Raw genomic sequence first — 21,292 nt, 5'->3', positions numbered from 1 at the left:
CCGCCTCGCCGAGGAAACGGGAGAGTGTCCCACGAACCCCTGGGTCCTCACCCAAGGGCTCTGCGAGGAGGATAACTTCCCCTTCCCCCTCGAGGGCCCTCGAGAGGGGATCCTGGGATTCGGGATCGGTTAGGGATCCTCATTATTCCCATGAGGCCTCCCCCCTCTCCTCGGTTGGGCGGTCGAGAACCCCGTCTCCCCAGGCTAGGCCGTCCTCATTTTCATCCTTCGTTCAGGACATGGCCCAAGCCCTGGGGATTGACCTGATGGTAGGCTCTCGGTATTCCAAAGAATTTTTAGAGGAACAGGACCTCCCCACTCTTCCTAGGGAGGTGCCTAGACTCCCTCTCAACAGTGTCCTTCTGCAAACCTGGCTGAATAACTTGTCAAACCCTCTTACAGTCACGTCCGTGCCTTCAAAAATGGAATCGAAGTATAGGACGATTCCCCCTAAAGGGTTCGATAAGGCGCAGCTCTCACACCAGTCTCTTCTGGTGGAGTCTGCTCTTAAAAAATCACAGCCCTCACAGGTGTCTGCGGCGGTTCCACCAGGCAGGGAGGGGCGGACCCTAGACAAGTTTGGCCGTCGCCTCTATTCAAATTCCCTGATGGCCACCAGGGTTCTAAATTACGCCTTCACCTTTTCCTCCTATTTGCGTGGTATGGTGAAGGACCTTCCTCAATATCGAAACTCGTTACCGGACTCCCAAAGAGCAGGATTCGATAAGTTTATGTCCAACCTGTCTCAATTGCGGTTGTACCTATTCCACGCAGTGTACGACGCCTTTGAGCTGGTTTCGAGGGTGTCGGCCCTCGCGGTGGCCATGCGCCGCTTGGCCTGGCTTCGCACCCTAGACATGGACCCAAACCTGCAGGAACGCCTAGCAGACTTGCCTTGTGTGGGGTCCGAGTTATTCGACGAGTCATTGGATGCGGCGACCAAACGCTTGTCGGAACAGGAGCGCTCTCTAGCATCCCTGGTCCGCCCCAAACCTAGACCCCCGCCGCAGAAACCCTTTCGACCTCCGCCGCGCCGATACCCTCAGAAGTCGACCCCGGCTTTCTCGAGACCGCCCCCGAGACGTCCGTCTCAGCGAGGCAGAGGAGGACAAACCCAAGCCCAGGCGCAGGGCCCTTCCAAGCCCGCGCCTTCCTTTTGACGGGCTGAGCGGACGGGGCGGGTTCCCCTCCGCACTTTCACAGGAACCCCTTCCTATCGGGGGCCGTCTCCGGTCCTTCCGGGAGGCATGGACCGGGATTACCTCAGACGCTTGGGTGCTCCGGATCGTCTCCGAGGGCTACTCGCTCAACTTTGTGTCCTCGCCGCCGGACAGTCCCCCAAGTTTAGTCCCCTGCAACCGTTCGCAGCTACCGACCCTTATAACCGAAGCCAATGCCCTCTTGAAGCTTCGGGCAGTCGAGCCGGTCCCCAAGGACCAGTGGGGTACGGGGTTTTACTCCCGCTACTTTTTGGTCCCAAAAAAGACCGGGGACCTGCGCCCCATACTGGACCTCAGGAAGCTCAACAAATTCCTGGCCCAGGAGAAGTTTCGAATGCTATCTCTCCCGGTTTTGTACCCCCTCTTGGGGGAAGGGGACTGGATGTGCTCCCTCGACCTGAAGGAAGCATACACCCATGTTCCGGTGCACCCCGCCTGTCGAAGATTCTTACGATTCCAGGTGGGGGACCTCCACCTCCAGTACAGGGTACTGCCCTTCGGCCTGGCCGCGTCCCCACGAGTATTCACGAAGTGCATGGTGGTGGTTGCAGCAGCCCTCAGGTCACGTGGACTCCATGTGTTCCCTTACCTGGACGATTGGCTCATCAAAGCCCCGACCAGGGAGGGGGTTATCTCAGCGACCCGACAGTCTATTGCCTTCCTGCAAACTCTCGGGTTCGAGATAAACTTTCCAAAGTCTCAGTTGAGGCCGTCGCAGTCTCTTCAATTCATAGGTGCGGTGCTGGACACGGTGCGCCTACGCTCCTACCTGCCGACCCAGCGGTTGGAAACCTTGGTACGGATGAGCCGCCAGGTCTCCCAACTATCGAGGGTGTCGGCCAAGCGCATGATGATGCTGCTGGGCCATATGGCATCGACGGTACATGTCACGCCGTTTGCGAGGCTACATCTGAGGATCCCTCAGTGGACCCTCGCGTCCCAGTGGCGTCAGGAGCGCGACCCGGTGTCTCGCCTCATTTCGGTAACTCCGCCCTTGCGGAAATCGCTGCGTTGGTGGACAGACTCTTCAAATCTGTCCATGGGGCTATTGTTTCACACTCCGCATTTTCGCAAGGTCCTGACCACGGACTCCTCGGAGTACGCGTGGGGAGCCCATCTCGACGGTCTTCGCACGCAGGGCCTGTGGTCGACAGAAGACCGTCATTGTCATATCAACGTGCTAGAGCTGCGAGCCATCTTCCTAGCACTTCGAGCCTTCGTTCACATATTGCAGGGCCAGGTGGTCCTCGTCCGCACGGACAATCAGGTGGCAATGTATTATGTGAACAAGCAGGGAGGAACGGGGTCATGGCCCCTCTGCTCCGAAGCTCTTCGCCTCTGGGAGTGGGCGGCCTCCCGGAACATCTTCCTCCGGGCGGTCTACATCCAAGGAGAACGGAATTGCCTGGCGGACAAACTGAGTCGACTTCTGCAACCGCACGAGTGGACTCTACACTCAGCAGTTCTACGCGAGGTTTTCGCTCGCTGGGGAACGCCACAGGTGGATCTGTTTGCCTCTCCGGAGACACACAAACTACCACTATATTGTTCTCGGATGTACTCGCAGGACCGTCTGGAAGCGGATGCCTTCCTACTCGACTGGGAAGGGAGGTTCCTGTATGCATTCCCTCCGTTCCCTCTGATCATGCGAACGTTGGTACACCTAAAATCGTCCACGGCCACGATGATTCTCATAGCACCTCGGTGGCCGCGTCAGCACTGGTTCTCCCTGCTGCTCCAGCTCAGTGCCAGGGAGCCTCTTCCCCTGCCTGTCTCTCCTTCTCTGCTGTCTCAGAGTCAAGGATCCATGTTACATCCCAATCTGCAGTCATTGCACCTGACAGCCTGGTTTCTTATTCCCTGACTCCTCCGGACCTGTCTCAATCGGTGAAGGAGGTGTTGGAAGCCTCCCGCAAGATCTCGACGAGGCTTTGCTATGCGCAGAAATGGACCAGGTTTTCCACCTGGTGCTCGTCTTTTCACCTGGATCCGGTATCACTTCCGGTATCCTCGGTTTAGAATATTTGTTTCATTTTGTCACCGCTCGCTTGATAACCACTTCGGTGCCGGGTTCATCTCTAGTGCGATTTCTGCTTTCCACCAACCTCTGGAGGACGCCCTCTGTCACTCCATCCCTTGGTGACACGCTTCATGAAAGGGTTACTCAGGGTTTGTCCCCCTCTTAAGCCTCCGTCTGTCGTGTGGAATTTGAATGTGGTTCTGGCTCAACTGATGAAACCCCCGTTTGAGCCGCTCAACAAGTCCCTCTTGAAATTTCTGACTTGGAAGGCGGTGTTTCTAATTGCCCTCACCTCCGCCAGGCGGATTGGGGAGTTGCAAGCCTTGGTTGCGGACCCTCCTTTCACTGTCTTTCATCACGACAAGGTGGTTCTCCGCACCCATCCTAAGTTTTTACCCAAAGTTGTTTCTGACTTCCACCTCAATCAGTCCATTGTCCTTCCTGTGTTCTTCCCGAAGCCCCACTCCCATCCTGGAGAGACGGCGCTTCACACGCTTGACTGTAAGAGGGCGTTGGCATATTATCTTCAACGCACCAGGTCTCATCGGAAGGTTCCTCAATTGTTTTTGTCCTTCGATCCCAATCGATTAGGGCATCCAGTTTCCAAGCGCACTCTGTCTAACTGGTTGGCCGCTTGCATTTCCTTTTGCTACGCTCAGGCTGGCCATTCCTCCCCCGGGTCGAGTCACGGGGCACAAGGTCCGAGCGATGGCAGCTTCGATAGCTTTCCTCCGATCCACTCCGATGGAGGACATATGTAAGGCTGCCACTTGGTCTTCGGTTCATACATTCACCTCTCATTACTGCCTGGACACTTTATCCAGGAGGGACGGCCGGTTTTGGCCAATCAGTTTTGCAAAATCTGTTTTCCTAAATTGCCATCCTCCTACCTGCCCTTTTTTGGTTAGCTTGGAGGTCACCCACATGTGAGAATATCATGCCTGCTTGTCCTGGGATAAAGCACAGTTACTTACCGTAACAGGTGTTATCCAGGGACAGCAGGCATATATTCTCACAACCCGCCCGCCTCCCCGGGGATGGCTTCCTTGCTAGTTATGGAACTGAGGACCACGAGGTGGGATGCGCCCTCTAGTGGGCGAGAAGGCATGCACATGCGTGGTGCAGTGTGCAAACTTGAAACTTCAATCAAGTTTGCTTGAAAAGCTGTCCGCGCCGGGGCTCCGTAGATGACGTCACCCACATGTGAGATATATGCCTGCTGGTCCCTGGATAACACCTGTTACGGTAAGTAACTGTGCTATTTCCCCCACCATCCATCAATCTAATATAATAAAACGGTAAGCCGCGCATGCGCACTTCCTATGCGTGCGCTGGTTTTCCGGTGAGCTGTAGCGACCCATAGGAACTGCGCATGCACGGCTTACGGTTCTGTTTTTCGGTCTGGCCTGCTCCCTGCCGTATTGCATTTTTTAGTTGAAAGACGCAGCGGTGGCTCCTCTCACGATCCCCGCCTGCGTCGGACTTCCGATGCAGGTGGGGATCATGAGAGGAGACCACCGCCGCATCTTTCAACTAAAAAAAAAAATACGGCAAGGCGAGCAGGCCAGACCAGCCCGAAGCTCAAGACCGCGGAAGGGAAGGGAAGGGGGGGGCTGACAATGAAGAGGATTCCAGTCGCGAGGAGCCGAATGGAGCAGCCCAGATCGCAGCAGGCCAGAACGCGGGGGAGGGGCCGAACGGAGCAGACAAGATCGCGGTAAGAGAAGGGAAGGGGTGGGGGAAATGCTGCAACTGCTGCACAGGGACCTGGAGGGGAAGACAAATACCGCTGCTGCTGCACAGGGAAGTCAGGGGGGGGAGGGAAATGCTGTTGCAGGGAAGTGGGGTGGAAATACTACTGCACAGGGAAATGGAGGGAAAGAATGACAGACAGACAGCAGGCAGGAGGGAGGGAGACAGATAGAAAGGAAGAAAGACACAGGGCAGGGGAGAGGGACAGAAAGACAGACAGAAAAAGGGAGCCAAGGAGAGAGAGAGAGACAGCGGGAGAGAGAGGAGAGACAGAAAAAAAGAAAGACAGACAGATATATATTCTAGCACCCGTTAATGTAACGGGCTTAAAGACTAGTTAATCAATAAATAAATACCTGTAAACAACCTAAACATTACCTCCTAATTCAATTCCAAAACGTACCCCCCCCCCCGCCTCTAGATGTGCATGTTTTAAAAAGATCATCTAAGAAGGTCAGTCCTTACAGTATTTAGTTAATGGTTCCCAAACATCCATAAATCAGTGACATGATCATACATCTTCTCCCTCCGTATTCGCGGTTTCGGCACTCGCGGTTTCACATATTTGCGATTTTTCGTCGGCTGACTCCGCCCCTAAAAATTACATCATGATTAAAGTTCCTTTACTTTTTGCTGTACTGTTAAATAAAAACAGTTTAGCGCTTACCAACATTCACTCTGCTTCCGTGCTTTTTCCTACCAAATTGAAGTTCCAAAACTTTCACCCTGAAAATCACTGGTTCACAGCGTGCACAGTGAAAAACGCTAATGCCCAGCATCCATAGAGTGAAATGCATGCATGGAGAAAATCGTTTGCCTGCTTAAAGCTTTCTGAATCGCTTTAAATTATCCAAAATACTGCAATTAAAGTGATTTATAACGCCAGGAAATATGACCATGTCACGCCACTATTGATCGATTCTCACTGGCTCCCTATCAGTCATCGTATTCTCTTTAAGGTCATGCTGCTAATATTTAAAACCCTAACTTATAATGAACCTCAATTTATAGAAAGAATGCTAATACCTCATAACACGGTACGCCCACTTAGATCATCTTCCCAAAATCTTCTAGCTATATCTTCCCTGAAAATAATAGGCACGAGAAGATCTGACATGTTTTCTGTAATTGGCTGGAGCTCATTACCACAATTTATTAAAAATGAAAAAGACCTCTCCTCCTTTAAAAAATCTCTAAAAACTCATCTTTTTAAAGATGCTTTCAACACGACTTGCTTAATATTTACAAATTTTTAACTATCCCGTTTCCCTATGTTTTTTTCCCATCTTTGTTTTTCCACAAAAAAGAGTTGTAACTTTTCCCCTCCTTCCCCCCCAATTCTAATTTGTCTTGTTTTTAAAATTAATGTCATTGGGCTTGTCTATTTATAATTTTACTTTCTTTTATATTTTGTACATCGCTTTGCAAACCGATTTAGCGACTCATCAAATATTAATAAACTTGAAACTTAAAGCTCTAAAAGCTGCCAAAAGCATTCGGAATCGCTACTTGCATTGTGAATATTAATACTGTAGTACAGTAGTTTTTTCCAAAAACCGCGAATAACTATTGCATATATTATTCATGGTTTTAATAACAAAAAAGTGTCTTTTACAAAAAAAAAAAAAATGCGAATAACATATACAATAGTTATTCGCGGCTATAGCCGGAACGCATCCACCGCGAATACGGAGGGAGAAGTGGACTTCTTTAAGCTGAAAATCAATCTGACTACATTCCGAATTATGCGCAGTCTACGAAGATTTTTCTGAGTACCAGCACGATGAACAATGTTACAATAGTCCGACTGACTAAGGACAAGTGATTGAACCAACAATCGAAAGGAGTTAATATCAAATCTACGCCTATTGCAAAACGGAGGTTTTTCCTGCGGCCTATGATTAGAAGCGTGCAAGGGAGCCCAAGTGTACACCGAGCTCCTTCCTTCACAGCTCCGGGGCAGTATTTCTCCCTGTGACTTCTGAAAAGCATTACACACTGCAAAGATAACTGGGGCTTGTTTTGTGTATTTGCATTCTATAAAAAGGTACGCACACTTTGTAGAACCGCGATTAGTGCCACACTAGTTGGCCTCCAATTTATGGATGTGAGATATAGAATCAGGCCCAAAGGACTTGTTTCTATAAAGAGTGTCTAACTCCTAGCCGCCGTTCTGCATGGTTGTCATTCAACCGCTGGGCATCGTTTATAGCAGGGCTCTCCAAAGTACGGCCCGTGGGCTGATATGATTTTATCCGGCCCGCGGAAGAATTGTGCGGAAATGTGCCAATTGGACTAATTTTCCAATGAGTCTGCAAAAAACAAACAAACCCCAAAACATGGGTTGTTGATAGATTTCATTAATTAAAATTGTGTTCAAATATATTGATAGATGTTAATATTAATTATGTTATGTAATTAATTATTTTATGTTAATATAAATTATGTTAATATTAATATTATTCACAACTTTATTTAATATTGAATCGTAATTGTATACTTTGTGGTATTTCTTCGAATTTGTTCACCCTTGATCGACAGTGTCGGTAGCTCTGGCACTGTGACTAATATTTAAATTGAATTTGGAAGATCATTATGATTTATTTATTTATTTATTTATTCAATTTTCTATACTATTCTCCCACGGGAGCTCAGAACGGTTTAAATGAATATATTCAGGTAGTCAAGCATTTCTCCCTATCTGTCCCGGTAGGCTCACAATCTAGGTAATGTACCTGGGGCAATGGTGGGATTAAGTGACTTGCCCAAGGTCACAAGGAGCAATGTGTTTCTATCTAATGTAGATGAGGCAATGGGGGTTTAAGTGACTTGCCCAAGGTCACAAGGAGCAGTGTGTTTCTATCTAATGTAGATGAGGCAATGGGGTGATTAAGTGACTTGCCCAGGGTCACAAGGAACAGTGTGTTTCTATCTAATGTAGATGAGGCAATGGGGGGATTAAGTGACTTGTCCAAGGTCACAAGGAGCAGTGTGTTTCTATCTAATGTAGATGAGGCAATGGGGGATTAAGTGACTTGCCCAAGGTCACAAGGAGCATTGTGTTTCTATCTAATGTAGATGAGGCAATGGGGGGATTAAGTGACTTGCCCAAGGTCACAAGGAGCAGTGTGTTTCTATCTAATGTAGATGCGGCAATGGGGGGGATTAAGTGACTTGCCCAGGGTCACAAGGAGCAGTGTGTTTCTATCTAATGTAGATGAGGCAATGGGGGGATTAAGTGATTTGTCCAAGGTCACAAGGAGCAGTGTGTTTCTATCTAATGTAGATGAGGCAATGGGGGGATTAAGTGACTTGCCCAAGTCACAAGGAGCAGTGTGTTTCTATCTAATGTAGATGCGGCAATGGGGGGATTAAGTGACTTGCCCAAGGCCACAAGGAGCAGTGTGTTTCTATCTAATGTAGATGAGGCAATGGGGGGATTAAATGACTTGCTCAAGGTCACAAGGAGCAGTGTGTTTCTATCTAATGTAGATGCGGCAATGGGGGGGATTAAGTGACTTGCCCAGGGTCACAAGGAGCAGTGTGGGTTTGAACCAATAACCTCAGGGTGCTGAGGCTGTAGCTTCAACCACTGCATCACTCTCCACTTGCTGTGGTGTAGTGTAATAATTTAATCTCACATACTCTGTAATTAATTTATATCATTTTCTTCTTTCAATAAAACTAATATATCTAGAGTTATTTATCGTCTTTTTTTTTTTTTTACTACGGCCCGCTGAAAAGTGCTGAAGTACCCAAAGTGGCCCTCGTGGCGAAACGTTTGGAGACCCCTGGTTTATAGAATTCTACACATTCTTAGGCACAGGTAGGCATTAAATCCATTTAGGCTAGGATTTTCTTGGCCTAAATGGGTGCATCTAAAGTAGGCACCTACCAGTAGCTGCCTCAATGGAGACTAGACAGTGACAAGGGGACAAATTTTCCTGTCCCATCCTGTGAGTTCTTTTCCTGGCCCTGCCCCATTCCTGCAAGTTCTGTCCTCATCTGCACAAGCCTCAAACACTTTGAAATCCTAAGTAGCAACATTCTAGAACTCAGATTGTGATGTCATAATGCCTCAGTCACCAATGCCTAAGCTCCGTTCTCATCTGCACAAGCCTCAAACGCTTTAAAATCATAAGTAGCAACATTCTAGAGCTCACATTGTGATGTCATAATGCCCATTCCACCAATGCCTAAGCTCCGTCCTCATCTGCACAAAGCCTCAAAAGCTTTAAAATCATAAGTAGCAACATTCTAGAGCTCAGACTGTGATGTCATAATGCCTCATTCCATCCGAATGCCTAAGCTCCGTCCTCATCTGCACAAGCCTCAAAAGCTTTAAATCATAAGTAGCAACATTCTAGAGCTCAAGATTCTGATGTCATAATGCCTCAGTCCACCATATGCCTAAGCTCCGTTCTCATCTGCACAAGCCTCAAACGCTTTAAAAATCATAAGTAGCAACATTCTAGAGCTCACATTGTGATGTCATAATGCCCATTCCACCAATGCCTAAGCTCCGTCCTCATCTGCACAAGCCTCAAAAGCTTTAAAATCATAAGTAGCAACATTCTAGAGCTCAGACTGTGATGTCATAATGCCTCATTCCACCAATGCCTAAGCTCCGTCCTCATCTGCACAAGCCTCAAAAGCTTTAAAATCATAAGTAGCAACATTCTAGAGCTCACATTGTGATGTCATAATGCCTCATTCCACCGATGCCTAAGCTCCGTCCTCATCTGCACAAGCCTCAAAAGCTTTAAAATCATAAGTAGCAACATTCTAGAGCTCAGATTCTGATGTCATAATGCCTCATTCCACCCAATACCTAAGCTCCGTTCTCATCTGCACAAGCCTCAAACGCTTTAAAATCATCAGTGTTTAAAGCAGATCTTACAGGAATGGGGCAGTGTCAAGGACAGTGACAAACTCACGGGAAGGGAAAATTGAGTTCCTGCGGGACAATTTTGTCCCTGTGTCATTCTCTAGTACAGACACCTACATCTACCAAATTAGGCGTCTACCAGCAAATTAATTTTCTTCATCACTTTTTTAAAAACTAGTTTTTAATAGCGCTTTTCAATTATCAGTGCGGATTGAGCCAGTTAATAAAATTAAGTTAGGCATCTAATTGTAAGGTGTCTTTTAGGAACCAGGACCAAAGTGCACAATAACCAAACTAATCTATGCACGAAGCCCAGCACACTTTTCTGTATTGTCCTCAAACGGAGCAGAGAGACACTGTGACTTACCGAAAGATCACACAGAATCAATAACAACAGCATCAGCAACTTGAATCCGCAGCATTTAACTTTTGGGTTAACGCCTCTACCATTATAATCACACAGCTCTCCTAATCTTGGCCTCCTGGCTCCGGCTGAGTTTCAACGCCATTATGTTATCTACAAAACTCTTGAGCCATCTTGGTCGAGCCCCGTGGCCAGAATTCTCCGGATTACCTCTGCGCTGTGAAATTCAGAGCTGTGCATACAATTAAGCTGCAGGGGAGCGAATGCCTGCGGGAGGCAGCCAAATATTCTTGAGCGTCCAGAATGTCTTCTGTACAGCGGGAGACAAAAAAATGCGGAGAGCTGAAAACGTCTCTGGGCTCAAGAATGTCTGGAGGCCATTCAGGATCTGAAAATTACTGGGCAAAGCAAGGTTTCCCCCCCTCCCAGTCAAAAAGATGGCATGCAGGCAAACTTAGATACCGGCTTATGTGGAAATACTAGGATTTAAAATGAACATAGTATATAAGAACATAAGAAGTTGCCTCCACTGGGTCAGACCAGAGGTCCATCTCGCCCAGCGGTCCGCTCCCGCGGCGGCCCATCAGGTCTGCGACCTGTGAAGTGGTTTCTGACCACTTTTATCACCTACCTCAAGTTCTATCTGTACCCCTCTATCCCTTTATCCTCCAGGAACCTATCCAAACCTTCCTTGAACCCCTGTACAGAGTTCTGGCCTATCACATCCTCCGGAAGCGCGTTCCATGTGTCCACCACCCTCTGCGTAAAAAAGAACTTCCTAGCATTAGTTCTAAACCTGTCCCCTTTCAATTTCTCCGAGTGACCCCTAGTGCTTGTGGCTCCCCACAGTTTGAAGAATCTGTCCTTATCCACTTTCTCTATGCCCTTTAGGATTTTGAAGGTTTCTATCATGTCCCCTCTAAGTCTCCTCTTCTCCAGGGAGAACAGCCCCAGCGTTTTTAACCTGTCAGCGTATGGAAAATTTTCCATACCTTTTATCAGCTTAGTCGCCCTCCTCTGCACTCCCTCGAGTACCGCCATGTCCTTCTTGAGGTACGGCGACCAGTATTGAACACAGTACTCCAGGTGCGGGCGCATATGTGTGTATATACATAGGATGAGAGTATGATGGTATAAACACATAATATGTGTCATATATAAATATACTTCTCCCTCCATATTCGCGGTTTCGATTATTCACGGTTTTTAGCTTGCTGGCTCCTCCCCCCCATCAAATTACATCAGCTTGCATCGAGAAATCGCCGATTCCAAGCGTTTACAGAGAAAATTGCTGATTCCCAGCACTTTCTTCACCGTGTTTTGCCTCTCCTTCAGGAATAGAACAGGTCTCCCACCATGTTATTGTACGGTGTTTCAGTATTTGCGGTTTCTGTTAATCCCCTATCACAGCGAATACAAAGGGAGAAGTGTAGAATGAATATAGCATGCTGTAATGCAGTGGTCTCAAACCCGCGGCCCGCCAGGTGCTATTTTGAGGCCTTCGGTATGTTTATCATAATCACAAAAGTAAAATAAAACTGTTTTCTTGATCATGTCTCTATAGCTATAAATTTACAATATTATTATTAAGACTTAGTCAAAGGAAAGATTTATAAACTATAAAGAGTTTATACCTCATGCAAAATTGTCATTTCTTTAATAAGTCATGAACTATTTTTTCTGAGGCCCCTCCAAGTACCTACAAATCCAAAATGTGGCCCTGCAGAGGGTTTGAATTTGAAACCATTAATCTAGTGCAGGGGGTGCCCAATAGGTCGATCGCGATCAACCGGTAGATCGCCAAGGCAAAGTGAGTCAGATCGCGAGTCCATCCCGTGCTCCATGATAGACTCACTTTGTCTTGGCGATCTACCGGGCCGATCAGCCTTCCTCTACCCGAAGTCAATTCTGCCGTCGAAGAGGAAGCTCTGGCCAGCCAATCACTGCCTGGCTGGGCCGGAACTTCCTCTCCGATGGCAGAATTGACGACGGGGGAGAGGAATGCTGGTCGGCCCGACGCAGGGAAGCAGGGAGAGCTTGGGGTGGTGGCGGCGGCTTTAGGGCTGTTATTGGATGGTGGCGGTGGCGGCAGCAGTAGCTTGGGGCCTGTTTCCCAATGGCAGCGGCAGTGGTAGTGGCTTGGGGGAGGGCAGGGAGAAAGAATGAAAGAAAGAGGGCAAGCAGGGAGACAGAAGGAAAGAAGAGAAACAGAAAAAAAGAAAGGGGGCATGAAGAGAGAAAAAAAAGAAAGGGAGGCAGGGAGAGAGGAAGAAAAAGTTTGGGGAGGGAATGTGGTCTGGAGGAGAGAAGCATACAGGCTGAAAGAAGGAAAGAAAGATTGGATGCACAGTCAGAGAAGAAAGTGCAACCAGAGACTCATGAAATCACCAGACAACAAAGGTAGGAAAAATGATTTTATTTTAAATTTAGTGATCAAAATGTGTCTGAAATTTATATCTGCTGTCTATATTTTACACTATGGTCCCCCTTTTACTAAACCACAATAGCGGTTTTTAGCGCAGGGAGCCTATGAGCATCGGGAGCAGTTGCTGGGCATTCAGTGAAGCTCCCTGCACTAAAAACTGCTATTGTGGTTTAGTAAAAGGGGAGGGGGTGGGTATTTGTCTATTTTTGTATGGTTGTTACTGAGGTGACAGTGCATAGAGTCATCTGCTTTGACCTCTTTGAAAAAACCCCGGAATAGGAATGATAATTAACATTCTCTCTGCGTACAGTGTGCTTTGTGTTTTTTAAAATTTTATTGGTGGTAGATCATTTTGACTTGGTCCTTTTAAAAGTAGCTCGCAAGCCCAAAAGTGTGGGCACCCCTGGTGTATATAGAGAGTGAGGGTAAGTGTGTAAACAGTATATATTCAGTCAAAAAGACTAAGGTCCTCTTCTATCAAACTGCACTAGCCGTGTTTAGCGCACAGAGCCGTGCTGAATGGCCCGCGCTGCTCCCGACGCTCATAGGAACTCTATAAGCATCGGGAGCAGCGTGGGCCATTCAGGGCGGCTCTCTGCACTGCAAACGGTAAAAGGCCCTAAATGTAAAAGGTATATAAATGCACCAAAACCATGACTGCACCACTCTCGAAATCAAAATGTAGTAAAAGTGAGCCAAGTCTAAGACGATGAAGCCATTGTGACATCACTGCTGAGGTTGGCTCTTATTGGTGGAATGAGGCATTATGACATCACAATCTCAGCTCTGGTGATCAGAGGCTGAAACTCTTCACACTATTTATTCAATCAAGCCATTGTGACATCACTGATGAGGTTGGCTCTTATTGGTGGAATGAGGCATTATGACATCACAATCTCAGCATCTGGTGATCAGAGGCTGAAACTCTTCACATATTTATTCAATCAAGCCATTGTGACATCACTGATGAGGTTGGCTCTTATTGGTGGAATGAGGCATTATGACGTCACAATACCAGCTCTGGTGATCAGAGGCTGAAACTCTTCACACTATTTATTTATTCAGTTTTCTATACTGTTCTCCCAAGTAGAGAATGACACGGGGACAAATTTTTTCCCGTCCCTGCGGGAACTCATTTTCCCATCCCATCCTGGCGAGTTCTTTTCTTGTCCTCGCCACATACCTGCAAGCTCCGTCCTTATCTGCACAGGCCTCAAACACTTTAAATCATAAATTGTTCGAGGCCCTGTGCGGTTAAGGCAGGGCTTACAGGAAAAGGGCAGAGTCAGGGACATAACTTACAGCAGGGGTGTCCAATGTCGGTCCTCGAGGGCCGCAATCCAGTCGGGTTTTCAGGATTTCTCCAATGAATATGCATTGAAAGCAGTGCATGCAAATAGATCTCATGCAGATTCATTGGGGAAATCCTGAAAACCCGACTGGAATATGGCTTTCTCGAGGACCATACACACACACACTCCTGTGGCCCCCACGCTCCTTTCCTATCCCCCACACCATACTCATGCCCTCCCTTCCCACCCCCCAACCTCTTTATATCTTCACCAGTGTGAGCAGCTTCTCCAGCCGGCATTGGCTTTCCCTCTGATGCCACTTCCTGGTCCCATGACCCAAAAGTGATTTCAGAGGGGAGCCAGGCCGACACGAGCAACAGGCCGGAGAATTTGCTCACACCGGCAAAGATTTAAATAGCTACAGGGAGGGTGTGAGCGTGGCACGGATGGGGGGGCAGAGAGATATAACGAACAGAAACGGAAGAGGGGAAGGGACACTGGTCAAACCACTTGGTGCAGACAATTACGTTTATTTAAAATGTTACATTTCAGTTAAAATGGGCCAGGCATATAAAGTCCTTTGTAATAAATGCATACACTGGACCCCAACACGGTCCGTGTTTCGGCCACAGAGGCCTTCCTCAGAGGTGTAAAAAGTAGCCCAATAGATGGCGCCCAATGGACATAAACTGAAGTTACTTGCAGAGAGTCTTGCAAGGTTCCTGCCGCCTGACACAATATGGACAAACAAATGCAGCATTTTCCCTTGATCGCATTTGTTTGTCCATATTGTGTCATGCGGCAGGAACCTTGCAAGGAAATGGCTCGAGAGTCTACGGGAGCTCAAGGCAGCCATTTCCTGTGAGCGATCTGCACGGGGGCAGGAAAGTGGGAAGATTGCTCCTGCCTGAAAACCTGCTAGACCACCAGGTAAGGTTTAAGGGGAGGCTTACAGGGCTAAAAATAGCCGTGGGAAGCCGGGGATAAGGCAGAACCCGGCCCGAATATTATTCGCGATTTTTCCATATTCGCGGGCTGGCTTTGCCCCTAACCCCCGCAAATATGGGAGGGGGGTAGTGTAATATGATATACCTCTCTGAATGCTGATGTCCTGACTGCTCCTTCTGTGCCAATAGAAACACGAAGGCAGATAAATGCCTAGTAGCCCATCCAGTCTACCCTTCCCACCATCCCTAAGAGATCCCAAATGCATGTCCCAAGCTAATCTTGAATTCAGATTGTCTTCCTCTCCACTACCTGTATCTGAATAACACAGTAAATGAGAAGAACATGTCTTACTGGGTCAGACCAATGGTCCATCTAGCCCAATATCCCGTCTTCACGTGTCACAAGTAGCTGGCAAAAACTCAAATAGTAGCAGCATTCCATGATACTGATCCAGGGCAGATAAAGACCCACATTGTCCATCCAGTCTGCCTTACAAGGTGACCAGAGCTATATATAAAACACATGTGCTGGGATGGACCAAAGATTTTCTGCCATTCCTTTTTACTCTTTTGGGATCTTACTAGGTGCTGGTGATCTGGGGTGAGCATTGTTGGGCTTGAGGGGACCTTCGGGTCTGACTCAGTATGGCAACTCTTGTATTCTTATGTGAGCCAAGCATTAGGGATAATCAAGCCATTGTGACATCACTGCTGAGGTTGTCTCTTAGGCATTGGTGGAATGAGGCATTATGACATCACAGTCTCAGCTCTGGAATGTTGCTACTCTTTGGGCGTTTGCCAGGCACTTGGGACCTGGGTTGGCCACTGTTGGAAACAGGATCCCGGGCTTGATGGACCTTCAGTCTCTCCCAGTATGACAATACTTAAGTTCTTATCCTTTAGCATGTCAGAACCAGTGCAAGGATATTAGACACGCTAAGCAAACTTTCAGTCTTGCACTCGCCAACACCTGCCCCCCAACAATCCTGATCACCCCACCACTCCCCCCTGCTGGCAAAAATCGGTATCGCCTTTTCTTTTACTTTGTGAGGTTGCTTTGCAGCAGCTTTTTGGGATCCCCTACGAGCCGCTGTCTAATGGCTGGGCTGGTCTTGTATTATGTGCTACTAGGGATCTGCGTTTCTGTTTCACTTATTTTTGTTAGCGTGTGCATGTACTACTTAATTTAACACATATTGAAACGATATTGTGCATTGCTAAAGACGGAATGAAAAGAAAACCAGTTGGACTTATTTCTCCTGTGCCCCCCTTACTAAACATGCATTTAGGCATGAAAATACTTCACCATGTGTTATATATAAGACACCTAATCCCTCAAATAGCAGACTTTTCATTTATATTGCAAGCAGACGTTTGCCTCTGTAGTTTTGCAATTCTGTGATGACACCAACACTTCACAAATATATCTCTGTATTATATCCATGTGTGTTTATGCACAGCTTCGAAATCCCTTAAAGCAGAGGCAGCTCCTCAGAGCTGTGTGTTTGCTTTTAAAATATCCAGCTATCCCTCCAGAGTGGGGTCTGGTTTATGGCCGGAAGCAGTGGCTCAATTAAATGGGGACAGCACTCAAGACAAACTAGCCATTTCTAACCCCCCCCTCCCCACCCAAGACCAAGCCACAATTGTGCCATGCACAGACCACATGAAATGCAATTTTGTAAAAACTGAAAAGGGGAGGAGATTTTCAAAAAGTATAGTGAGGGTATTTATACAGGGCAGTGAACCCCGATTCAATTCTAGCTTTGGGCTGCAACCTTGTGGATTTCTGATACAATAATTTTGGTTTCTCAGGGGATTTTTAATGGCTTTGATGTAGCTGCCTTTAGTAGGTTAAATGGGTTAGATCTACAGCCTCAGTACCCTGAGGTTGTGGGTTCAAATCCCATGCTGATCCTTGTGACCTTGGGCAAGTCACTTAATCCCCTCATTGCCCCAGGCACATTAACTAGAGTGTGAGCCCACCGGGACAGATTGGGGAAATGCTTGAGTACCTGTATGTAAACCTCTTAGGCTATGCATGCTCTCTATATGGAATTAGGCATCAAAGATTAATTGCAAAACTCCATGCTATATACACAAGCCCAGTATAACATGATATATAATCAAACCACCTTCTTATTTATCGATACTCTTTTCCCAAGGGGGCTCAGAACAGTTTACATGAATTTTTCCCTCACAATCTATCTAATGTACCTGGGGCTATGAGGGGATTAAGTGACTTGCTCAGGGTCACAAGGAGCAGCGGGGATTTGAACCCACAACCTCATGGGTGTTGAGACTGTAGTTTTAACCACTGCAACCACTCTAGAAATCAAAATGTAGTAAAGTGAGCCAAGTGTAGGACAATCCAGCCATTGTGACATCACCTGATGAGGTTGGCTCTTATTGGTGGAATGAGGCGTTATGATGTCACAATATCAACTCTGGCTATCAGAAGCTGATAACTCTTCACATTATTTATTTCTTCATTCAATTTTCTATACTGTTCTCCCAGGGGAGCTGAGAAGAGTTTAAATTAATTTATTCAGGAACTCAAGCATTTTTCCCTGTCTGTCCCGGCGGGCTCACAATCTATCTAATTGGGGGGGGGGGGGGGAGATTAAGTTACTTGCCCAGGGTCACAAGGAGTAGTGTGGGTTGGAACTGACAACCTGAGACTCTAGCTTGGCACTTGGTGTTAAAACTGGGCGATATTGATTAATGCTATCTAGGTCTTAGAAACTCGTCAACTGAGCTGATGGACACCCAGTCTGATCTGGGCATATAATACTGTTTATATGTATACGGAACATAAAGATCAAGGCTGGAGACGTAGGATGCATGGTGAGAGGGTACGCCGCAACATCCAATCCACCTGTGTCGGCAGCCCTTTGCCTATCTGTAATCACCTTACTGAGCAGACCGGACGGGCCATTTTGGCTTTCCTCCGCCATCATCTGCTAGGTGACGGTGTTAATGTATGTTTGGCTACCGATTTACAGCAGATGCATTTTAAACTTGTGGCCTCAGTTCCTTCTCTATGTCAACATACAATGAACTATCAGGCATTCCTGAAGGTCTCAATGCATTTAATAACCTGGGTCTATTAACTCCCCCCCCCACCCCACCACACACAGTGGAGAAAAATCATCAAAGAAGTTCAAACCAAGGGGAGGGGGAAAAGTCTCCCACCATTACAGCATGTATATGTTTCCATAGCAGTAAGCTTTTTCCTTTACCCAGTTTGCAGCCTGTCTTGCACAAAGCATATCTTTCATAAATCACCCAAAAGAGACGGCATGCCCCCCTCCGCCCCATTCTCATAAGTTCAAGCTGCAAAAAAAAAAAAAAATCAAAAACGTCTTCTATAAAGGAGAAACCAGACTGTGCCAATTACTGCTCCATGTTACATGCAAATCACTTGCATTTTGACATCTTTGGTAGGGAAATCCTGGATTAATTTGAGATTGGCTCATGAGATTCCTGCGAGTCGGTGTTTGAAAGCATGCGGTTAAATATTCAGTAAGGCTCTGCATTTTGTTTCTCCGCCAGGAGCGATCAAGACAGATTGAGTGTACGGAAACTCTCTGCAAAACACAAATGTATTCATATATGCAGCGCAAGTTCAAGATAAGAGGGTTTTCCTCTCCAAACAAGAATAAAGAACTCAAGGACGCGGGATAACATGACCAAACGAGGCCGACAGCATAACAGGACAAAATCAGTCCGAAAAGTGGAGAGAACGTCCTACACTAACCATTTACAGAACATCATTTATCCTAAAAATAGACAGTGGCAGGAAAGAGAGAAACCTTTATTAAACCCAACCTCCAAAAGGAAACATGGGCTTACATGAAGCAGAGGATTTTGCTCGCTGGAAACTTTTGCCTTTCATTACGGCTACTGAGCTGTCACGGTAAAGCTCTTACTCTTGCAAGAACTCCTGCTATTCACCCATTCCACGTCTAGAACTCCCGCGACCCAACATTCGGCTTCTAGATTTGAACATTCCATTCACAGAACTGCCGTGCTTTCAATATTCCGCTTCTGGAACTGCCATTATTCACGCATTCCACTTATAGATCGGAACATTCCCTCCTGTTATCTGAGCGCCCACGATTCGGTCGTTCTGCTCACAGTAGCCCTTGGCTTCTAATTGCATTCGCTTTAATCGGTTTTGTTTCCTTGCTGTATTTTATGTTTTATTATGGACTCCGCTACGGGCAGTTCTAGTGGGTAATAAAGCCCCGGCAGGCGCTAATGCAAATTAATGTATGCTACTGCAGATCAAGTTTTATGCAGTGATGCTTCCTTACTAATAATTAGAATTAATTGCATTGCTGTTATTTTACAAAAGAAGAAAGAAACCCCTTGCCTACATTTTTCTGGAATTCCACTTTGGGAATAATCCCTATTCTAAAAATACTTTTTGAGGGGATGTGTCCCCAGGAGGTTGTCCTATGAAAAGTCTTCATGGTATCTCAGCCCTAGGCAAGTTTGCATGGAAAATAAATCTGCCCAGGGGGAATTTTCAGCCCTAGGCTGATAGGAGAGTAAAAGGTCCATGAAGCTGGCTCCCCTCCCCCCCCCCCCCCCCAAAAAAAAAAAAGCTTTCTCCTTCCAAATGCAATTTAGTCCACATTAATTTTCTTGTGCTTGCGCTTAAATCAAGAGCTCTCTTCTGTAAGACTGTCTCTCTTCCCTCCCCCCCTTCCCTTTGCACTGCCTTGGAGGCAGCTGTATGAATAAAAGTCTTGTAAAGCTGAAAGATGTTTTGGAGGCGAAGGGAGGATGCTACATTACCATCTCCTACTCCCACCCCCCCAAAAAAAATTTCCCCTCCCCAAGACATGCACAAACAACGCCAGCCTTTGAAGCAGTGCTAAGTGCTTTTCCTCCTCTACCTGGCACAAGGGCCAAACACACGCTTTGATGGTCTTATTTCAATCATGAAAATACTCCAGAAAGGGGGGGGGGGGGTAGAGAGACCCTATGCAAAAGCCCTATTAAAAACAGGTCCTATCAGTTTCCAAAAGTAGCGGCTATCGGTCTTTTCCAAAGTGAGAGAAAGCAATCAGCACAGGGAAGGAGAAAAAGGATGAGAGGAAAGACAGCACAGAGGAGCGCTGAGGATTTCAAGCCAATCAGTCAGAGCCGGAGAACAGCAGCCATGAAAAACTGTTGACACCAGGTCACTGCCTTCCCTGACCCCTAAACACCAAAACCAGTGCCGACAAAAAAAGATGAGGGAATCTTTAGCTAATTGTGGAGCTCGAGGAGCTGCTTTTCTTTAACCGAGCATCATTTTTAATCACAAAACCAGATTTTATCCCTCCCCTTGAAAAAAAGAACAGCAAAAGTTCCCTTGAACTTCCCCCCCCCCCAACTCCCCTTTTTTTTCACGGATCGCCCCCTCCCTATCCCCCGAAACAAGCAGCCAAGTGCCAGCCTCAGGGGCATCGCTCAGACCCTTTGCCATCGGCTCCATCTCCGGCAAATGGCTCAGTTGTGCTTACCGTGCTGATCTGGGCTCTGTCCCCCTTCCTTCCTTCTGCTGCTCTCGGGTCCCTTCTCCCACAGATCCACCGCTCGGCAGGTCCCCCACCAACAACAAAAAAAATAAATAAATGCCCTCACCCCCCAAGAAACGCCCCGTTATCCGCTTGTCTATGGCCACCAGCCACTACACCGGCTCGAAAGGCTTGGAGCTCTTTTAAACTCACACACTGGAGCCATGTGACCGAGGAAGCCACTGGCAGAGCAGGGCTGAGGATGGATGGAGCCAGGCACCCCCTAGCAAAGGGATGGAGAAATGCTTTTCCTCTTCGGTCCGGATCGCCTCATTCTCTTGCACCCCCCCCCCCCGCCCCCCGCCCAAGCAACCTGTCAGAGCCTCTGCTGGTAAAATCAACCACCCAAAAGTTTGCAGGGTGTCAGCCCTTCCCATGCAGCTTGGGGGAAATCCGTCTCATCAGTGCATTTTGAGAATGTTTTGCAGGTTTCTTGGGTTTTCTAGGGCTGGGATTTCTGTTTTAAACAATACCTGGCAAGCAGCTCCACACACAGGGGTGTCCATTTACAAATCAATACGGAGGGCTGCAAGTCTTTGCATTAAACATGAGCCTTTTTACCAACCTCTCAGGATGGGTAGAACATTTCTGCTCCCTTTACAGACCCTTTACAGATTATTATTATTATTTTTTTTTTTTGGGGGGGGTAATTTTTTCCTTGCATCAAAGATGCTCCAAGCTGCTTTTCACAAAGCCCTGTCTCCCTCTATCTCTTCTCTTGCCCTCTCTCACCATCTCTCTCTTTCCTTTTCTCATCCCCCTCTCTTTCGGTCTGACTGTCTCTCGCTGTACCGTGGATGGCAGCATTACT

General features: G+C 47.2%; 1 protein-coding gene across 1 annotated transcript in view; it reads right to left on the bottom strand.

Annotated features, from left to right (window-relative positions):
- CNTFR (ciliary neurotrophic factor receptor) overlaps positions 1 to 20,578 on the bottom strand; it is a 1,036,238-nt gene extending 1,015,660 nt beyond the window's left edge. Inside the window, exon 1 of the mRNA XM_033935683.1 lies at positions 20,428 to 20,578. The gene's annotated coding sequence lies outside the window, so the exon portion shown is untranslated. The remainder of the gene's footprint in view (positions 1 to 20,427) is intronic.
- Between the last annotated feature and the right edge of the window lie 714 nt (positions 20,579 to 21,292).

The sequence above is a fragment of the Geotrypetes seraphini genome, chromosome 1 (genome assembly GCF_902459505.1).
Source record: "Geotrypetes seraphini chromosome 1, aGeoSer1.1, whole genome shotgun sequence".
In the NCBI taxonomy this organism is placed as follows: domain Eukaryota; kingdom Metazoa; phylum Chordata; class Amphibia; order Gymnophiona; family Dermophiidae; genus Geotrypetes; species Geotrypetes seraphini.
This window is presented reverse-complemented; position numbering and strand designations above follow the sequence as displayed.